The sequence below is a fragment of the Galeopterus variegatus genome, unplaced genomic scaffold (assembly GCF_000696425.1).
Source record: "Galeopterus variegatus unplaced genomic scaffold, G_variegatus-3.0.2 Scaffold19, whole genome shotgun sequence".
NCBI classification, from domain to species: Eukaryota; Metazoa; Chordata; class Mammalia; order Dermoptera; family Cynocephalidae; genus Galeopterus; species Galeopterus variegatus.
The window spans coordinates 992,174-1,000,124 of record NW_007726130.1 but is presented as its reverse complement, the minus strand read 5'-3'; positions in this window follow the sequence as shown (position 1 = coordinate 1,000,124).

Genomic DNA, 7,951 nt, shown 5'->3' with positions numbered 1-7,951 from the left:
ACTTTTATGTTAATATATCTTTGCTTTGCTTTATATTTTTAAGACTTGCAACCTTAAAGACTATAATTTTGCTTCCCCAATTTTTTATTTTATAGAAATGGAATCAGATCTTATGTTTTATTTTGTGTTTGGCTTCTTTAAACCAACAAGATCTTTACATCACTGCTGCTATGTGTTCATTCATTTTCATCACTGTTAATTAATCTATTTTAAAAGTACACACAATTCATCTATTCTGATGCTGATAGTTATTTAAGTTATTTATAGATTTGGCACTATGAATATTTTTTGGCTATTTATGATATTCTCTTTTGTGATGTACCTGTTCAAATTTCTCCAATATTTTAGAACGAAATTGACAGTATTTATCTTACTAATTTTGAGAAGTTTCTATTCTCCATAAAAGCTTTTTGTCAATTATATGTGTTCAAAATATATTCTTCCATTCTGTGGCTTAAATTCTCTACTTTTTCCATGGTATTTATCTCTTTTTAAGAAATTAATTAATGCACTTTTAATTGACAAATAATAATTATACATATTTAGGGTTTATAGTGTGATGTTTCAGTACATCTATACAATGTGTAATAATAAAATTAGGGAAATTAGCATATCTGTAATCTCAAACATTTAACATTTCTTTGTGCTGATAACATTCAAAATCCTCTCTTCCAGCTATTTTGAAATACACAATATATTATGGTTAACTACTATTACTTTACTATGCAGTGGAACACCAGAACCTATTTCTCCTAAATGTAACTCTGTAACCACTGGCCAACCTCTCCCCATCCCTTCTTCCTCCCCCACCTCCCTTCCCAGCCTCTGGTAACCACTATTCTACTTTCTACTTTTATGAGATTAGCTTTTGAGATTCTACATACAACTGAGATTATGCAGTATTTGTTTATCTGTGCCTGATTTATTTCACTTAATGTTCTCCAGACCCATCCATGTTGTAGGAAATTACAGGATTTCATTCTTTTTTTTTAATAGCTGAATATTATTCTATTATGTAAATATAACACAATTTCTTTATCTGTTCATTTGCCAATGGACGCTTAGGCTGATTCCACATCTTGGCTATTGTGGATAGTGCTGCAAACATGGATATGCAGATATCTCTTTGACATACTGATTTTATTTTCTTTGGATATAGACCAAGTAGTGGGGGTACTAGATCATATGGTTAGTTCTACTATTATTTATTTGAAGAACCTCCATACTGTTTTTCATAATGACTATATCAATTTAAATTTCCACCAATGTGTAAGACTTCCCCTTTGTCTACATCCTTGCCAGCATTTGTTATTCTCAATCTTTTTGATTATGGCCAGTCTAACTGGGGTGAGATGACGTCTCAATGTGGCTTTGAGTTGCATTTCTCTGATGACTAGTGACACTGAGCATTTTTTCATGTACCTATTGGCCATTTGTATGTCTTCCTTTGAAAAATGTCTATTCGTCTCCTTTCCCATTTTCTAATTGAATTATTATTTCTTTTAATTGAGTTGCTTGAGTTCTTTCTACTTTCTGGATATTAATCCTATTTTGGATGCATAGTTTGCAAATATTTTCTCCCATTCTACAGGTTGTCTCTCTATTCTTTTCATTTCCATGGCAGTGCAGAAGATTTTAGTTTGATGCAGTCCTATTTATTTATTTTTGCTATGGTTGCCTGTGCCTTTGTAGTCTAGCTCAAAAAAATCCTTTCCCAAACCAATGTCATGAAGCATTTCCCTTATGTTCTGTTCTGGTAGTTTCATAGTTTCAGTTCTTACATTTAAGATTTTAACCCATTTTGACTTGATTTTTGTAAGTGGTGAAAGATAGGGGTTTAGTTTCATTCTTCTGCATGTGCATATCTAGTTTGTCCAGCTCTATTTAATGGTATTTACCTTTATTCCTATCTCTATGTAAGCCTTTTGTATTTATGTCTACAGTCTATCTGTATTTGATTTTTGTGTATGTGTACATAGTGAGGTAAGGGTCTCATTTCATTTTTTATACAGCTTTCCCATTTTCTCTGTTGAAAAGCAGTTGCTTTCTCCCTACTTTGAAGCACCATTTTTATCATAAACTAAGAATCCAAAAGTATATAGGTCTTTTCCTTAACCTTGTATTTCATTTCAGAGGTCTATTTATCTCTAACAATACCATGTGCTCTTGATTACTATCATTTTATAAATAAGTTTTAATGTAAAATAAAACAAGTTCTCCTGCCTTTTTCATTAAGATCATCTTAGGCCTATACCTTTGTATTTTAATATACATTTTGGAATCAGCTTATGTTCAACAGATAGTTGATTTTTTACTGAAGTTACATTTAATCTATAGGTAATTTTGCAGAAAAATGATAATCTCATATAATTAAGTATTATAATCTATAAATATAGTATGTATTTCCATGTATTGAATTATTCATTAATGATTCAAAATAATAGTTTATTGATTTCTATATAGAGATCTTTCACACATTTGGTTAGATTTATTACTAGGTACTTAATATATTTGCTGCTATTGCAAATGATACCAGTGAAGAATTACATCTTGGTCATTTTGCTGTTAAAAAGAACTCACATCCAGTGATTTAATTAAATTAACTTAATGAGTAAAATGATATAGCTGTAGATGCTTGAGATTTCATCACTACAATATTTTCATCTAATAATATGACAGTTTAATTGCTTCAATTATAATCTTTATATACTTATTTTTCTTGCCCTTTCTCATGCCCTCTAGTCTCCTACCAGTCTTTCATTAATTGATCCCAGTCAGACATCAGCTAACACAGGAGATGTGAAAATGAAGCTTGCAGGGGAAAAAGTCCCTTGCAGTGTTGATAATGTAGAGGCAGGGCATGGAATGAGCACATAGGCCTTGCAATGAATATAGAGTACCACACTATTAAAGAAATTTTGCTGGACCGAGCAGGTAGGCCTCACCACTGCCAGACTACATCCCCAGCCCAACCAAGTGCACGCTGACCAGAGAGGTGCCCCGCCGGAGAGGCCTAAGCCCCGCAGAGACAACGTGCCCCACAGCACCAGCGAATGACTGACCAGGTAGGCCTTGCCACTGCCGGATCCCATCCTCAGCCAAGCCGAATGTGCACCGACCAGAGAGGCACCCCCTTGTAGAGGCCCAAGTCTCATGGAGAACATGTGCCATGTGGTGTCATCTCATGACCTAGCAGGAAGGCCTTGCTGCTGGCGGACCCAACTGCAGCATGGCCAAGTGCTCACTGACCAGAGAGGCACCTCCCAGAGAGGGCCAAGGCCCGAGGCGACCATGCACCCGAGGCACCAGTGAGCAACTGAACAGCCACTGAGGCAGCCATGTCAAATTGGCAGCCCCAGCAGTTTCCCAGCCAGACAATAGTGTTAAATCAGTGGACCATGAAATCCCTTGCCACAATGACTAAACACCAAAGGAAAGATACCAGAAATATGAAAAATCAAAAAAGTACACCACCAAAGGGTAATAACTCTAAAGCTCTAGATCCTATAGAGCAAAAACATTCCCTTGAAATGTCTGACAAGGAATTTCGAGTGCTAATTCTAAGGAAACTAAATGAGATACAAGAAAACTCAGCTAGACAACATGATGAAATCAGGAAAAGTATACAGGACTTGAAAGAAGAAATGTACAAGGAAATCAATGCCCTGAAAAAGAATATAGCAGAGCTTGCCAAGCTGAAGAATTCATTCCATGAAATAAAAACACAACAGAGAGTTTAACTAGCAGGCTTGCAGAAGCTGCAGAAAGAACTTCTGACCTTGAAGATGGGCTGTTTGAAATAACACAGGCAGACAAAAAAAAAAAAAAAGAATTAAAAACATTTAAGAAAATTTAAGCAAGATATCAGACAACCTTAAGTGCTCAAATATCTGAGTCATGGGTATTCCAGAAGGGGAGGAAAAAGGAGATTGCATTGAAAACATATTCAACAATATAGTGGCAGAGAACTTCCCAGATGTAGGAAGAGACACAGATCTTCAGATTCAGGAAGCTCAAATTTCACCAAATGTATTCAACACAAAAAGATCTTCTCCAAGACATGTTATAGTCAAATTGGCAAAATTCAAACACAAAGAGAGAATCTTAAAAGCTGCAAGAGAGAAGCATCAAATCATCTATAAGGGAGCCCCAATCAGATTAACATCAGACTTTTCATCACAAACCCTAAAAGCCAGAAAAGAATGGGATGATATATTCAAAATACTAAAAGACAGAGATTGCCAGCCAAGAATTCTCTACCCCACAAAGCTATCCTTCCAAAACAAAGGGCAAATAGTATATTTCTCAGAAAAACAAAAACTGTGGGAGTTCACTACCAAATGACCACCCTTACAAGAAATTCTCAAGGGGGTACTGGGATTGGTACCTGAAAAATAACTGCCACTGCCATAAAAACTCAAGAAAAATCAAAACCCACTAGTAAAATAAAAATGCCATCAAAGAAGAGAAAAAAAAAAGTTTATCAACAACCCAAGAAACCAAAAAATATAAAAGAAAAACAGTAAATCAGAAAGAAAGAAACAAAAGACACATACTGGCTGAATGGATTAAAAAGGAGAACACGACTATGTGTTTCCTTCAAGAGACCCACCTCACCTATAAAGACTCACATAGACTAAGAGTGAAAGGATGGAAAAAGATTTACCATGCAAACAGGAATGAAAATCGAGCCAGAGCAGCTATTCTGCTATCTGATAAAATAGATTTACACTAGAAACCATAAAAAAAGATAATGGGGGCCACTATATAATACATATACACCCAAAGTTGGAGCAGCCAGATTTATAAAGCAAACTCTACTAGACCTAAAGAAGTAAATAGGCTCTAACACCATAAAAGCAGGGGACCTGAATGTCCCACTATCAATATTGGACAGATCATCTAGGCAAAGAATCAGCAGAGGTACACAAGATCTAAACAACACTCTAAACCAATTGGACTTGGCAGATATCTGCAGAATATTTCATCCAACAACCTCAGAATACTCATTCTTCTCATCAGCACATGAATCATTCTCCAGGATAGATGACGCATTAAGTCACAAATCAAGTCTAAACAAATTCAAAAACATTGGTATTATCCCATGCATATTTTCAGACCATAATGAATTAAAATTAGAAATCAATAACAAATGAAATTCTGGAAACTATACAAACACTTGGAAATCAAGCAGCATTCCACTTAATGACATATGGGTCCAAGAAATCAAACAGGAAATCCAAAAACTTATTGAAACTAATGAAAATAATGACACATCATACCAAAACCTGTGGGATACTGCAAAAGCAGTACTAAGGGGGAAACTTATCGCATTAAATGCTTACTTCAGAAGAATGGAAAAATGGCAAGTGAATAACCTAATACTTCACCTTAAAGAACTAGAAACACAAGAACAATCCAAACCTAGAGTTATCAGGTGAAAAGAAATCATTAAGATCAGAGCAGAACTTAATGAAATTGAAACCCCCAAAATGATACAAAAGATCAATGAATCAAAAAGTTGTTGTTTTGAAAAGATAAATAAAATTGACAAACCATTATCATGGCTAACTACAAAAAGAAGACCAAAAAAACAAAAATTAGAAATGAAAAAGGTGATATTACAACTGATACCCTGAAATAAAAGGAATCATTAGAGACTACTATGGACAAACTCAGAAATACAAGGAATCATTAGAGACCACTATAAAGAATTATATGCTAACAAATTTGAAAATCTGGAGGAAATGGATAAATTTCTGGACACACACAAACTACCTAAAATGAGCCAAGATGATGTAGAAAATCTGAACAGACCAATAACAATAAAGGAGATTGAATCTGTTATCAGAAGGTTGCCAACAAAGAAAAGCCCAGGACCAGATGGATTCACAGCAGAGTTCTACCAAACTTTCAAAGAGGAATGGACACCAATTCTTTACAAACTATTCCAAAAGATTGAAACATGGGCCATTCTCCCAAACTGATTCTGTGAAGAAAACATCACCTTAACACCAAAAATGGGTAAAGATACAACTAAAAAAGAATATAGACACAAAAATCCTCAATAAAATACTAGCTAACAGAATACATCAACACATACACAAAATTATACACCATGATCAATGCAAGGTTGGTTCAAGATATGCAAATCAATAAATGTGATAAACAATATCAATAAAATCAAACACAAGAACCATATAATCAACTCTATAGATGCTGAAAAAGCATTTGATAAAATTCAACACTTGTTCATGATAAAGACTCCCTATGAGTTAGGTACAGATGAAAAGTATCTCAACATAGTTAAAGACATATATAATAAACCCACTGCCAATTTCATACTGAATGGGGAAAAGCTGAAAGTTTTTCCTTTAAGAACAGGACCTAGACAAGGATGCCCACTCTCATCACTCCTATTCAACATAGTGCTGGAAGAACTAGCCAGAGCGATCAGAGAAGGGAATGAAATAAAGGGCATCTGGATTGCAAAAGATGAAGTCAAACTGTCCCTATTTGCACATGACATGAACCTATATATCAAAAAGCCTAAAGCCTCGACAAAAAAAAAAAAAAAAAAACTTCTTGGAGTTGATAAATTATTTCAGCAAAGTTGCAGGATACAAAATCAACAAACAAAAATCAGTAGCATTTCTATTCTCCAAAAGTGAACCTGCAGAAAGAGAATTCAAGAAAGCTAGCCCATTTACAATAGCCACCAAAAAAAAATAAAATACTTAAGAATAGAGTCAACCAAGGATGTGAAAAATCTCTATAATGAGAACTACAAAACACTGCTGAGAGAAATTAAACAGGACACAAGAAGATGGAAAGATATCCCATGCTCTTGGATTGGAGGAATCAACATTGTCAAAATGTCCATACTACCCAAAGTGATATACAAATCCAATTCAATCCCGATCAAAATTCCAATGACATTTTCTTAGAAATGCAAAAAAAAATATCTAGACATTTATATGGAATAACAAAAGACCATGCATAGCCAAAGCAATGGTGAGCAAAATAAATAAATAAATAATGCTGGAGGCATAATACTACATGACTTTAAACTATACTACAAAGCTATAATAACCAAAACAGCATGGTACTAGCATAAAAACAGACACACTGATCAATGGAGTAGAATAGAGAATCCAGAAATCAACCAACACACCTACAGCCATCTGATTTTGACAAAGGCACCAAGTCTATACCCTGGGGAAGAGACTGCCTTTTCAGCAAATGGTGCTGGTATAACTGGATATCCATATGCAAGAGAATGAAACTAGACCCATACCTCTCACCATATACTAAAATCAACTTGAAATGGATTAAAGAATTAAATATACACCCTGAAACAATAAAACTTCTTAAAGAAAACATATGAGAAACACTCAGAAATTAGGACTCAGCACAGACTTCATGAATACGACCCCAAAAGCATGGGCAACCAAAGGAAAAATAAACAAATGAGATTATACCTAACTAAAAAGCTTCTGTACAGCAATAAATAAATAAATAAATTTAACAGAGTTAAAAGACAACCAGGAGAGTGGAAGAATATATTTGCAAAACATATATCTGACAAAGGATTAATATCCAGAATACACAAGGACCTGAACAAGTTTACAACATAAAAACAGGTAACCCAATTAAAAAATGGGCAAAAGAGCTAAATAGGCATTTCTCAATGGAAGATATGCGAATGGCTAACAGAGACATGAAGAAATGCTCAACATCACTCAGCATCCGGGAAATGCAAATCAAAAACACACTGAGATACCATCTCACCACAGTTAGGATGCCTAAAATCCAAAAGACTCGGAACGATACATGCTGGCGTGGTTGCAGAGAAAAAGGAACTCTCATACATTGTTGGTGGGACGGCAAAATGGTGCAGCCTCTATGGAAAATGGTATGGAGGTTCCTCAAACAATTGCAGATAGATCTA